The sequence below is a fragment of the Crassostrea angulata genome, chromosome 10 (genome assembly GCF_025612915.1).
Source record: "Crassostrea angulata isolate pt1a10 chromosome 10, ASM2561291v2, whole genome shotgun sequence".
Taxonomy (NCBI): Eukaryota; Metazoa; Mollusca; class Bivalvia; order Ostreida; family Ostreidae; genus Magallana; species Magallana angulata.
Genome location: NC_069120.1, coordinates 14322745 through 14337933, shown reverse-complemented (window position 1 = coordinate 14337933; position 15189 = coordinate 14322745).

Here is a 15189-nt window from a genome sequence, read left to right as displayed (position 1 = left end):
TATTATTATTTTTTTTTTTTTCTTACAAAATTTGTGCAGGCGATTTTTCGGAAATGGCTGAACCGATTTTCGTAAAACTTTCATATCAAATAGATATTAGTCTGAACTTAATATACATTTTTTTATTTTGATGACGTCATTTCCGTTCTTGAGAAAATGACGTTTTAGCGATTTTCAGAGGGTCGGCTTGTCCAGGGATCTCCTCCTAAACGGTAAAAGATATTGAGTTCAAACTTTCAGGGATTGTAGACAAGAGATTGTAGATGTGCAATTTGGCATTCATATTTGTCATGCTCAAAAGGCGTTAAAGCTCGCCTGGTCCCGAAAATTGAGACTAAAAAGACGTCGTAATTTTTCATGGTTTTCTTGGTTTATCTCTTTTCTGAAAAATATTTTGTTAACACATGTAATGCAAAAAAAGTTTTTATTTACAAGACCTGTCATTTCATATCGAGAAAAAGGGGCTGGCCCCTAACATAAGGGGACCAAAGGGCTCTAAAGTCTTTCATCTGTAGCCCTTTACTGAGGGATATTTTGTGAACAGTTATAGAAGCAAATATGTTTATTTTACAGTTATGTATCCAAGCAATGTAATGATTTTATCATGTGTTACGTAATTAGGGGTTTTTAGGGGCCAAAAGTCCAGAATTTTGATCACCAATATCTCAGAAAGGAAAAATATTTTGAAATGCAGTATAGAAGAAAAGATGCTCAGAATGATAAATTAAATCATATGCAATTTTCAAAATTTCGTTAAACGGCCCCTATAAGGAGTTAAGGGATCGGCCCCTAAAATGTTCTTTCCAATATATCTCAAGAACGGTAGTGAATTTCTAAACAGTTGTTGAACAAAATATATTGAGATTTAAATGACCTTTTATTTGATATCAAGAAAAAGGGGCTGGCCCCTAAAATTAGGGGACCAAAGGGCTCTAAAGTCTTTTATTTGTAGCCCTTTACTGGGGATATTTTGTGAACAATTATAGAAGCAAATATGATTATCTCACAGTTATGTGTCCAAGCAATGTAATGATTTTATCATGTGTTACGTAATTAGGGGTTTTTAAGGGCCAATAGTCCAGAATTTCGATCACATATACCTCAGAAAGGGAAAATATTTTGAAATGCAGTATAGAAGAAAAGATGCTCAGAATGGTGTATCAAATCATATGCAATTTTCAAAATTTCGTTAAAATGCCCCTATAAGGAGTTCAGGGATTAGCCCTTAAACGATCTTTTCCATATATCTCAAGAACGGTAACTAATTTCTAAACAGTTGTTGAACATAATGTGTTGAGATTTAAATGACCTTTTATTTGATATCGAGAAAAAGATGCTGGCCCCTAAAATTAGGGGACCAAAGGGCTCTAAAGTCTTTTATCTGTAGCCCTTTACTGAGGGATATGTTGTGAACGGTTATAGAAGCAAATATGTTTATCTTACAATTATGTATCCAAGTAATGTAATGATTTTATTATGTGTTACATAATAAGGGGGTTTTAGGGGCCAACATTATAGAAATTTGATCAACAATATCTCAGAAAGGAAAAATATTTTGAAATGCATAAAGAAGGAAAGATACTTAGAATGGTGTACTAAATAATATGCAATTTTCAAAATTTCGTTAAATGGCCCCTATAAGGAGTTAAAGGATCAGCCCCTTAAACGTTCTTTCCCATATCTCTCAAAAACGGTAACGAATTTCTAAACAGTTGTTGAACAAAATGTGTTGAGATTTAAATGACCTTTTATTTGATATAAAAAAAAATATATATATAGAAGCAAATATGTTTATCTTACAGTTCTGTATCCAAGTAATGTAATGATGTATTCATGTGTTATGGAATAAGGATCTTTTAGGGGTCATGAGTCCATAAACCAGCTATATCTCAAAAATGAAAATATTTTGAAATGCAGTGTAGAAGAAAAGATGCTCAAAATTATGTACTTTACAAAATGCAACCTTCAAAATTTGGTTCAGCGGCTCCAATAAGGAGGTAAGGGACTGATCCCTAAAACTTTTTTTTCTCAGATATCTCAAGAACGGTGACGAATTTCTAAACACTAGTTGAACAAAGCTCTTATACCTGAAACAAAATAGTATCTGGCCCTCAGAATGTTGACCCCGTTTTTCTATTCTAAATCATGTTTAGCTGTTAAATAGCAAAATCAAGATCGAAAATGTATCTCAAATTCTAAAATCAGACGGAAGACCTCCTCGTTGCTCGCAACGAGATCGTGTCTAGTTTTTCATTATTATTATTCTTCCTCTGACTTTTTTTGTGGCTTATATCTCAAAAACTATTCAACCGATTTCCACGAAATTTTCAGAACTTGTTTGGTATTGTAAACACTCGAGGTTATTAAAATTTGAACTTATGACGTCACTTCCCCTTTTAGAAATTGACGATTTTGTAAATTTTTAAGGGTCATTTTGTCCACGCATCTCCTCCGAAGCTAATCAAGATAGAAGCTTGAAATTTTCAGGGATTGTAGATAAATGTATGTAGATGTACCCTATTGCCTTCACTTATGAAAATTGTGCAAGGCTTTGAAGCTCGCCTGAACCTGAAAATAAGCACCAAATTTTTCCACGAAATTTTTGAACATTTTCTGAAATATCTTTTGATCTATACATATTTTGTTAAATAATGTAATGCAAAAGATGTTTATTTTTGCAAGACCTTTAATGTGATATCAAGGAAAAGGGGCTGGCCCCTCAAATTAGGGGCCAAAAGGGCTCTAAAGTCTTCCTACAATAACCTTTTACTGAATAATAATTTGTTATTAATCATAGAAGCAAAAATGTTCATTGTACAACTGTTTATCTATTCAATACCCTAGCTAAGTCATATATTACGTAATTAGGGGTTTCAAGGGACCAGAAGTTCAAAACTTTGATCATTTATATCGAAAAGAGGAGAAACATTTTGAAAAGCAATGTAGAACAAAAGTTGCTCATAATAATGTTCTGTACAATATGCCACCTTGAATTTTTTGTTGATGGCCCCATTAAGGAGTTTAAGGGTCGGCCCCTAAAACACATTTGTTCAGATATCTCGAGAGCGGTTAACACTTTGTGAACACTTGGTAAATAAAATATGTTTATATTTGCAAAACTTTTAATTTGATATCAAGAAAAAGGGACTGGCCCCTAAAATTAGGGGCCAAGAGGGCTCTAAAGTCTTCTTACAATAACTCTTTACTGAACAAAAATTTGTTATTAATTATAGAAACAAAAATGTTCACTGTACAACTGTTTATCTTTACAGTACCATACCTAAGTCATATATTACGTAATTAGGGGTTTCAAGGGGCCATGAGTTCAAAACTTTGATCATTAATATCTGAAAAAGGAGAAATATTTTGAAAAGCAATGTAGAACACAAAATGTTAAGAATAATGTTCTTAACAATATGGCAACTAAAATTTTTTTTGTTAGTGGCCCCGATAAGGAGTTAAATGGTCGGCCCCTAAAACACAGCTGTTCAGATATCTCGAAAACGTTTAACAATTCGTGAATACATGTGAACAAAATATGTTTACATTTGCAAGGCCTTTAAAAGAAAAAAGTGCTGGCTCCTCAAATTAGGGGCTAAAAGGCTAGTAATTCTTTTTATGATAACTTTTTTCTAGGCGATAATTTGATATTTTTCATTTAGCAAAAACAAAGAATTTTTTAAGCTTTATCTAAAGCGGAAATTCGTTTTAAAATCGGACCATGCGCTATAGAGAAATTGGGGTTTAAAATTTGATTTTTCCGGAAATTTTGATTCCGTGTTGTTGGTTTAAAAAATAGCGTGAAGTTAAATGTAAAATTAATTCGTACCAAAAAAAATCGTGTCAAGTCGTACATGAACACATTCGGGTTTATTTTGTTAAGGTATTTTTGAAATCGGAAAGGTTTTTGTTAAGTCGTACTTAAAATCGGAAAGGTTTTTGTTAAGTCGTACTCAAAATCATTCGAATTTTGTTAAGTCGTACCAGGAATTATTCCATTTCTTTCTTATTGTTTTAATTACTCATGTTAATGGCTTAAGAACTCTGCTTCTTGCAGGTACTTCTAGCTTTTCTCTTGACATTAACGGAAGACCCACTCGTTGCTTTGCAACGAGCTTTGCTCTAGTTTTTTCATATTTTTTGGCAAATATCAACCCAAATTATTAAGTCGGGTCGGCCACCGCCGGCCCTGCCGCTTCTGTTCCGATGCCTTAATTTTTTTATATATTTTTAAGGACTAATAGAAATTATCAATTTTAGAGAACAAATATAGTTCTTTAATTATTTCTAGAATATTTATTTCACAATTTCAATTGTAAGCCTATCAGCTATTTAAAAGAAAAGGAGGTGCGTTATTTCATTTGTATCATTGAATGTTTTGAGTGAATTCATTGCAAAGGAGCATGATATCTTTCATATTATCAGAATTTAAATATCTAAATCCAAAATTCGATAGGAAGCATCTTTATTAATAAATGATTCGGCATACTTATTTAAGAGTCTCTTCATCCTCAGTTCACATATCTTTGAGTGTTCACAGCAAATAACCGAAGTAAAGTACCTATTCGGTCTTTTCTGATTAGAATCGACATGTAAAAATTGAAATTTAAATTAGATAAAAATGTCTTACATACCATTAATTTTTAAATAAACCTAATAGGCTTACTCCGTAAAATTGGTATATAGCTATTTGCTTCTATTGAGACACATATAATCAGAAATGAAATTCATTTAAATTCTAAATTTAAAGCAGTTAGAGTAGCTGGGGATAATATATCGCAAATGTCCATTTGGTTTAGTCGTAAAGTACAATTTCAAGATTATTTGTTTTTCCAATTAAAACTATTTGATACGTGTTATAATAAAGTTTGCAAAAGCAACATTTCCATGATTTCTAATTATATTCAGCTTAACGAGGCCGGGTCTAATTTGTTCTGCCCTAGATTTTTGGATGAAACTTTTTACATGAATTTCTACTGATATAATTATTATTTTAAGAAAAAAAAATCAGACATTTACCACACCGTTTGTTTAGGGGGTCATCTCAAAGTTTGTTAATCTTTAACATAGGACCCTATGGGATTTTGCCTAAAATGTATCAATTTTTTACATTTTTTACATTTTTTCAAAACTTCTGCCCTAGGGATTTCTTTTTCTGTTCTACATATCAAAGTGATTGCTAAAAGGCATCAAATGGTCAAATAAAAAAAACCTTTTACCTCCTGGTTTGTTCCAGTGGTCTTATCAAAATTGATTTTTATATGCCAAATTTCCCAGATTTGTCAGATAATCGCAATTTTTTATTTGACAGAGGCGGGAAAGGTGATCTATATAGTATTATTAAAACATTCAGACATATTTAAGTAATAAAAAATATATAATATCACATATTAAGGGTCATTAATATAAAATACATGGTTACTGTCTTGAAACATATGAATTAAGCTTTATTTATGCGGATTAAGAAAACGTGACAGAGGGCTAGGCTTGCTGAACCCTCTTCACGTTTCCGACCCGAGCCCAAATATAGCTTATAATTCGAGACATTTATGTTTATTCCACAATATAACATTAATTTTACGCATCAAACGAGCTATTTTCAACAATTTTCGCTGAATATCTGCAGTTGAAACTATCACGCCATGGCGTCAACCAAGCAAAAAGATGACGTCACAATACAAATGAAACGCTGCGCGAAAGCGTGCGTACTCGTTCTGTACTCGGCCTCGTTAAATTGAATATTTATCAATTGACATGAAAAAAGTATATCTTTAGTTTTGGTGGTATCGAACCCACAACCCAGAAAGCCTAGTTCTCTAAGGTTATCTCTAGTTCTTTTACCACTTGGCTATTTCAGTCACAAAGTTTGGGGTTTAAATACTACGTACGACTTTGGTCACGAATTTACGGACTTGTATTATTTTTCTAAAAAGTTCAATTTTTGGGATACAAAATGATATTTTTCATGTATTGCGAGTCATCTCGCCACGTTTTTGTTGATTGAAATCGGTTTACTTTCCATCAGACCTTATTTAGACTTTGAGAAAATATGGAGCAAAGACCCACTCTATAAAAGAAAAGGCATTGAAGTTCTAAGAAATGATACAATTTGAAGGTTTCGATACATATACACTAGTTTAAATCAACAATATTGAACTTATCCAAGATACCTGATGAATAAACTAAGAGAGATTGATTAGGACTAAATACTTTATTATGGTTTGGCGTTACTGGCCGCAGTGACTTTAGGCTACCAATGGGCTGCCTCACAACAATTCAAACAATACAACAATACGTGACGGCCCATCGATAGGCTCATTGCGCAGTGGGTGAGGGCAAATGCACAAACGTCACAAAATATAATATTCTGTACAGTGGGTAAGTGCAAATGCACAGACATACAAATGACAAAGTTATACACAAGGTTTGTGCGAATGGGTAAACGCAAATGCACAAGTTTCAAAGTTCAAAACACATTAAAATTGTCAAAGTTCTTGTGCAGCAAGTATGTGCGCGAATGCACAAGCATGAATACACAGCATTTTAAACACACACATTAACAGCATTATAAACACATCATATTGACAGTAAAAAACTGTATCCTATGATAATTTGAATGATTGCACTCTTCCATTGGAGTTGGGGTGCGACGATAGCGCCATACATCAACGACAATGTCAGGAATAGAACGAGTGTCACTGCGTATGGAGGGTAATCGTGTTCAAAAATCCAGACATGTAAACTTGTAAATTCGAATATGCAATCGTGTTGATGTGTGAGCCTGAGTATGAATATGTGTAATTCTGATCGTGTAACCTATAAAACTCGGGCATAAACACGTGTAAGATTTGACTCAGTTCCTTTGCATGATGCACATTTTGCAACTTTATTGTTTACATTAGTTAATTAAACCTTCAACTTTGCACACTTTCAGTCCGTAGTTTCTGCATTTGTAACTTCAGGCTCGGCAATAGCACATCTGACATGATACAGATTGACAAATGTAAAGTCTACAAGTTTGTCGAATTTTGACATGACCTTATATGGAAACAGTGACGTCACTGATAGAAAAAGGCTAGCTGCAGGTAAAGGCATGCCGTAATCGCCGGAATAGGGACGGAATAAATTAAAAAAATATATATATTAGGTAGGCCTATAATCATATTATCTCTGGATAACAACATTTCATAGAGTATTTTTTTTGGAAAATTAAATTATGAGATTGGTGTACATTTTATCAAGATAATGTATAAAAGATGCGAGTAAAGAATTCGATCGGCTTCAGATATCCTCTTAGAACTGAAAAAATTTACATTTAATGACTTTGTTTGAATACACGTGTATGAAGATATATAGCCCCCCCCCCCCCCTACTTTTTCCTCGATACAAACAAAATTGTTCCTTAAAAGACCTTAAAGAGAATGAAATATTAATAGTGATATTAAAAATTAGAGTCATAGTAGGTATACTTGCACACAATCCCCCCCCCCCCACCACCACCACGGATTAGGAATTTCATGATTTGGGGGAAAAATTGGGCAGGTAAGATTGGAGTTATTGGTATACCTTCCCCCTACGGATTAGAATTTTCATGATTATGGGAATTCTTGTCAATATTTTTTTCAATTTGCTTCCGACGTCATTGTTATTAGAGTTCATGCAACACATTGTTAAAGTATAGGCCTCGGCTGAATTAAGGAAAATATCTCAAAGTTGTGACAAGACCTCCCTCCCCCCCCCCCCCCCCCCCGCGAAAAATTACAAGGGGTTCGGCCAGCTGAGTTGCAAAGTTATCGAGAAAAACAAACTTTTTAAAGACATTGGTTTTGAGATTGTGATTAATATGAGACATAAGAAGCGACATCCTCTTTAAAAAAATGAATAAAAATTCCAAAGATAAGGTTAACTATCGTGAAATTAAAATGTGTATAAATTATTTTAAGAAATGTTTCTTTGCATTGTCGGCAATATATAGGGGGAAAAGCCTATCATGCAGGTAAAAATTGGCATTTATTTTTATTATTTCAAGCAATTATTACGGGATACGAGTATGACGTCCTGAATGTCGGTTCAATACAGACTCACTTTGTGAAGTTGGTTGATAAAAATTTTCTGGAGAGCTAGTATAATACACCTTTACAGCCACTTGTGAACTAGCTGCAGGTCTGTAGCTCCCTGTCTAAAAATACAGATGGACGACCTGGGAGCTACAGTGCCTCCCATAGTAAAACTTCAATTTACAGCGCACAAAAAATATGCGCTAGTTCTTTATTATTATTGAAGATTGTGTTATTATTTATCTTTCACTTACACAACAACAAAAAGTATTACATGTAATACATGTAAAGTAACATAAATTTTTCCGCGAAAAATTACCAAATCTTTGCAGGTCGTTTATTCTAACTAATTCAGAAAAATAACATGAGTAAAAATGGGGTACTCTTATGCAATGTTTTTACCCAAAAATGACTAAGTTCAACAGCTGATATTTTTTCATAAATTATCAGAAATCAAAATCCTAGCAATTTGCATACCTCTGATGTATAAATGATCTGCAAAAGAACAACTTCCTATCTTGAAAACTGTTCGAGGGGTTATTGGTACAATAAGGGTACCTTTTTGACAGCCACTCCCCGCCTGCAATTTTTACTATTTCAATAATCGGAAACCCGGTTAAAAATTCTTTCTCAAAATTCTTAGAATTCACAAGCAATGGAGTTACATGGGACCTCACGGCGGTCTTCGAACCCCATGCCGCTCAAAATATATTCACCCCTTTAGGAAATTTCTTGATCCGTCTCATTTCTAGAAAAGAGTACGCACTTTCTTATATTCCAGTTTAAATTACATGTCAATTTTTTTTTAGAGAAATAAGATATTAGGCATTTCCTTTTATAATACCATGAGAATTATATTACGGAAATTAGCGCATTCGTCACATCAGCAACGATATTTTTTCTACATGAACCTCTTCCTGTTTGGTCCAGTTTCAATTTTTTTTCTAAAAATAATACCGGTGTTTTCGATAGAAAAGGTGTCGTTCATTAAAAGCTTATTGCAACAGTTTAGCTGAATATTGTGTTTATTTTTCTTTCATTCCGGCGGTTACGGCATGCCTTTTCCCGCAGCAAGGCAGTTGCCATATAAGGTCATGTCAAAATTCGACAAACTAGTAGACTTTACATTTGTCAATTTGTATCATGTCAGATGTGCTATTGCCGAGCCTGAAGTTTCAAATGCAGAAACTACGGATTGAAAGTATGCAAAGTTGAAGGTTTAATTAACTAATGTAAACAATAAAGTTGCAAAATGTGCATCATGCAAAGGAACTGAGTCAAATCTTACACGTGTTTATGCCCGAGTTATATAGGTTACACGATCAGAATTACACATATTCATACTCAGGCTCACACATCAACATGATTGCATATTCGGATTTACAAGTTTACATGTCTGGATTTTTGAACACGATTACCCTCCATAACTGCGACGATTTTTTTGTTCAGAGCTGCAGGTATCACAAAGATTACGTGGGTGTCACACCGGAACTGAAGGTATCACAAAGGTTATGATGGTTGACCTGAAAAAAATAATGTAAAGAAAAGCAGTATGTGGTTCTAAGGAAAGGAAATGGGAGAGGAAGGGAGGGTAAATTAATCTAAAGAGTATACTTTATTACAGAGAATTAAAACATGTTTTACCAGTTTCAAGAAGAATCCAGAAATGATGCAAAAAGAGGCCTAATTTTAAAGCGAGTATATTCAACCGGAAAAATTCCGGAAAAACATAAACACTATTTATAGGTCCTTGGATAAATTTGCATATCTTTGACAAGCCAAGATATGCCATAATATTCAAAGATTACAATTCGACGTTATGTTAGATATACGTTGTTTTGAATGATTTTTAAAAAAAAGATTTGTTGATAAGTATCTTAACCGTCCCTGTATAGGCATTTTAAATCCATCCATCTTCTTTCATTTTGATAAATGTAAACATAAATATTTCCTCTGGCAAATACTTCACTGAATTTAATAAATATTCTGATATCTTACGTTTTGAGTGATGGATGTCGATGATTGTAGACGATTCTTTTTAAGTTATGCGCGTGTGATGCATGATCGATATACAGCGGAAAATATCATACAAATTTTTGAGTTCATCAAGTCATAATTATTTAATACTTTAAAATGAAACATTTTGAATGAAGTATATATACATATTATGTAGATTCTTGGGTTTTTTTTACACCTTTTAAAACAAGTAATTAACTAGATATCATATTACATATTATCCGTTCTGTTTTTCGCTTTAGCTAGGATCATCCTTGTCATCATATGTGTTATCTAAAGGACAAGAGCTTACAATGCCTGACAAATCCCCCGCACCCAAAATGTTGAAATGGCTTACGTACATGTACATATAAAAAGAAATTTACATTTGAAAGTGTACATCAGTACATGTATACATGTAATATAAAACATCAATCTCTGATAAATTAACAAATATACATTTTATAATTTATTCTTATCTCGTTAAAATTTGTTTTATTAGTTTATTTTCTAAACATCAACATATCATGATCTCATATCTGTGCTAGCACTATTTTTATGCGACCTTGTGTGTACAGAGAAGAACATTCTGTATTTTTTTTTATCGGTATCTAGAGCGTATTGAATATTCTTTTTAAAAAAGTATAAAATTAAAAAAATGATTTACTTAAAACCACAATTATTGAAAATAAAACGGCGGCTACGATTCGAACACTCTCTTATCCGATAAGGGTGGTTTACAAGCCTCCACGAAACTTACTAAGCTACAGTGATACAGTACTGGAATGGTGAATAATTTTGAGTGTTTGACAATTATTAATAACTTAATAAAAGTGCAATGTTTTTGGTGAAAACTACGAATTTTGACCCATTATGGGTCTAGACTCCATTTTAATAAATCAATAATAAAAATGAATAAAAACTTATTCTTTGGATAAAAGTACTTTAAGGATGAAGTCAAGACCCGTTTATACCTAAAATTTGCAATTTAGAACAGTAAATGATTAAGATTTTTGCATAAAAAGCTATGCAGTTTAATTTGGAAACCCACATCGCTCGTGTTTACAGAATGAAAGCATATGTTTGACTCACACCATGACATTTATACTATAAGCAATAGTTACAAGCCAAAAATTAATATTTTAATTGAAACTGAAAATCCTTAGTCTTTATCGCTCCAAGTGGGGGATATACACCGCCTTGTACGCCCCTGTCCTTTAGGTATTGAACCCTCATCTTAGGGGTCAATATGATTAAAACAAGGACAAGGAAGCATGCACACATTGGCTGCCATGCAGTGGAAATTCGAAATCAGTATAAGTTACTTGTGAGGCTCACGGTACGTCAACATCATACACACAGGACTTTGCAAAATTATATGTTTCTATGCAAACATTGCGTTCCGAAAAATTAAGATTTCTTGTCCATCTTCGTGTCCGCACAAAACAATTTGGTGATAGGCGGCTTGACGTTAGTACTGCTGTAATGTGGAGCAGTCTAAGCTCAACCAGCAGCAAATGCCAGTGAAAATTATTGTCATAATACGATACTACCTAGATATATTGTACGTTTGTGGATTTTTCGGACAGAAGTAGTCAGTCAAAAACTGGTCATGAAGTATGGAATATTATATAAATAGTGCCTGTTTGGGAGGGTAACAGTTGAAATTGACACCCCGAGAAAACCATTGTCAACCGACGCGAAGCGGAGGTTGACAATGGTTTTCGAGGGGTTTCAATTTTAACTGTTATCCTCCCAAACAGGCACTATTTATTTTGTTATACTGAATGTCTTAATTTTTTAGAAAATTCTACTGCTTTTATATAGGAATAACGTGAATTCTACAGCGAACCGTACGCGCATAAATTTCGCGCATGTAACATTTTTTAATGCTAACGCTGAGGGTAATAGAACGGATTATGAACTGCGTCTTATACCAATCAGATTTCAGTATTTAACATGAAAGTATAACAAAAATAAATATTATTTTAATTATTATTTATATAACTGTGAATCAATTACACATATTAAATTTTCAGCTTGTCTGTAAATATGTGCTGTTATCAAAGCAAGTTTTATTTAAAATCCTAAAATTTACATAGTACATATATAATTAACTTTATCAAAATCTATCAATGTAATATTCTGAGCATTGTTAGCATTCCGGAAATATATTTTTTTGACGGTTGGCAATCAGTTTTCACATTGTCCCTTCCTTTTCTATTTTGATCCGCTTCAGTAGGGTCGGTAAAAATTAATGAAGATAATTGTTTATTCCCACTCAAATCCTATCCATTTTGTTATTATCATTTTGGCAAAGGTTCTGCTGGGTTTGTGTTTTTGTTCATTTCAGGCTACCAGACTATTTGCACAGTGGTTATGGATTCGTCATCCGACTTCGTTTGGTGAAAGTATTGTAAAATCGTCCCCTTCAATGTTGTTACATGTATGTTGAATAGTTATTTTTGGTTTGATATAACACAGACTCTCAATTCTTTAAAAAATATCAATGTATTAAAACATAAAGTTAATATAAAGATTTAATAGCCATTAGGTACATTTAAAGTTTGTTGTTGTCATTTTGTTGGTAGCAAGATTGCGGTTTTACCTAGCATGCTTCTTGTCCGTCAGGGACAACACATGGAAATGTTGTAGTTGGGAGCGAGCCAGTTGTTCAGAAGTCCCGCTCTGCTGTTGTTTTTATGTCGAAATATTATAAAAACCACTGTAGCCAATTTTCGCCATTAATAAATAAAATTGAAGCCCAATTTTACTGGTATTGTATTTTATGTTATTTAGCACTTTCAGTAGTCTTTTTATAACCATACCTACATTTACGCATGATAGATATACATTGTACTTCATTTTAAGAATATATTATGATCTGGGCCTATCGAGCATGATAAAAAAAATATGAGATGATACAAAGACTGCTAGTAAATGAAAACTTTAGCATTAAGATGACAAAGGTACGTCTGAATTTCTGCTAATGATTGACAGATTTGCGGACACACTTCTGGTGTCAGGACTTGCAGCGTAAGATGCTTGTCTCGGTGAAGCATCGCCTCTCCTCACCACAGAACATATAAAGTAAATGATTGGATTAATTGTATGGTTTAAGAAAAACATAGCGATGCTTACATCGCGGTATAGTTTGACATCAACATTAAGATCCGTCGTTCCGTATATCTGAATGTAAACCTCCAACCAGGCATACACACAGAAAGGAAGAATACTAGCACAGTGAATAGTAATCACTATCATAACAATAATCGCCATCTTTTTTGATAAACGCACTGCGGATGTAGAATTAGAAATTCGCAGAATCATCCTTTTCTTAAAATGAAACAAAGCAATCACAATAATTGGAATGGCTATTAAGAGGAGAGCAATGGTACCATCAACAACGTACGCCGTGGCAAGGGTGACCGATTTTGATCCAAACCCTGACAGATCAACGTAGTAGCTGAAACAGCCATAGGAATATCCAAAAATCAAACTGATTGTCCAAAGATACATTGAAATCTTAGTGCACGCAGACAAGTGAGATCACCGAGTGAAACCAGGGGCGACACAATTAGACGGTATCGGACGTAAAATAGCAGTATAATATGGGCGCAGGACGCATGGAGTGTGAAGTAAACAAATCCCCAAATTATAAAGTAAACCTCGATAAACAAGTCCATGTACAAATCGTAAAATGTATCCACGAAACGCACAGAAAGAGCCATGAAATCCGACAGTGCTAGCATAGCGATGACGGTGTAGGTTGGAGTATGGAGTCTTCTGGTACATAGTATGACAATGCAGGTCGTCAGATTCCCTAATACCCCTATAAACAACACCACGGACCCCGCAATAAACCTCCAGACAAACGTCAAGTTCTCCAAAACCTCTGAACCACTGGTTCCATTCATATCTAAGCAGTGAATAACCAAAGGAAATAGAATGAGTAAACAGCAGTTGGATATCGCTTTCTCTGTATAGGTATATTCCTCTGTAGGTACCTGTGGGAATTATATTTGATAAGAATTGTTCGCTATATTATTACCCTCAGCTATTTTGAGTAAATAATTTAACAAAGCTTGCTGATTTTCACCAAATATTCATTAGTATAAAGTAGACGAATCATTCCAATAATTATCAATGGCGTATCGACGAATAAATATAATTGTCCCCTGTTGTAATAAAGGTTGACTAATCCTTGTCTATAATATTCAACACTCTATGTATGTTCAAAGTATCTAAGACTTACGTTTTACATTGCTCTCTACGTAAAATATGCTTTCATATTGACAGTTGTCTCACTTAGACCACATAATAACAGTAAAACTCGGTTATAGCGAAGTCCTAGGGACCAGTGGATTTACTTCGTTATATCCGTAAGTCGTTGTAATCGTATAACGAATTCGTAATAATATCTATAGTGAATTCACTATATACATGAATTTATCAGACTATATGTTTTGTTAATTGAGGCTTGAAATAAAAATACATTACAGTAACTTTGATACCTTTAATAATCGGTTTGTGAATCGAAAAATATTTATGAAAATAAAGTAATGTAAACTATTATGATAAATGGTAGTGCCTTTTTAACTTAAAAGAAATTATTCATAAAAGTGTTAAATTTCGTTATTTTTCATAAAATTTCACGGGGCTCAAAATGAGTTCGCTATATCAGTAAATTTGTTATATCCAAATTCGTTATATCCGTAAAATTTAGCTAGGATTTGTTAAGAATTTTACCGGGACTCATTAAAACTTCGTTATATCCGAGAATTCGCTATATCCGTGTTCGTACTCAACGAGTTTTACTGTAATACTATAAGACTTCCCTCAACAAGCGTGGGAAATACTAGTAACACTTAGTCTACACATTAATGGGCTTTGTATTTTCTGTACACATTTTTTTGTGTTAACTGTCGAATACTTTTCTTAACCTATTTTAAAAAAAATGAAATCATAAAATAATAGACGGACTCGATATTTAGAGGAAAAGAAAAGTATAAAAATCCTAACTGAAATTGATTATATGTGGCATAAAATATTTTTGTTGCAGATGACTGAAAAAAAAATCTCAAACTGAACTTATTCGGCTATTGACTGTTTGTTCCAAATGCAGTTTATTGTTGAA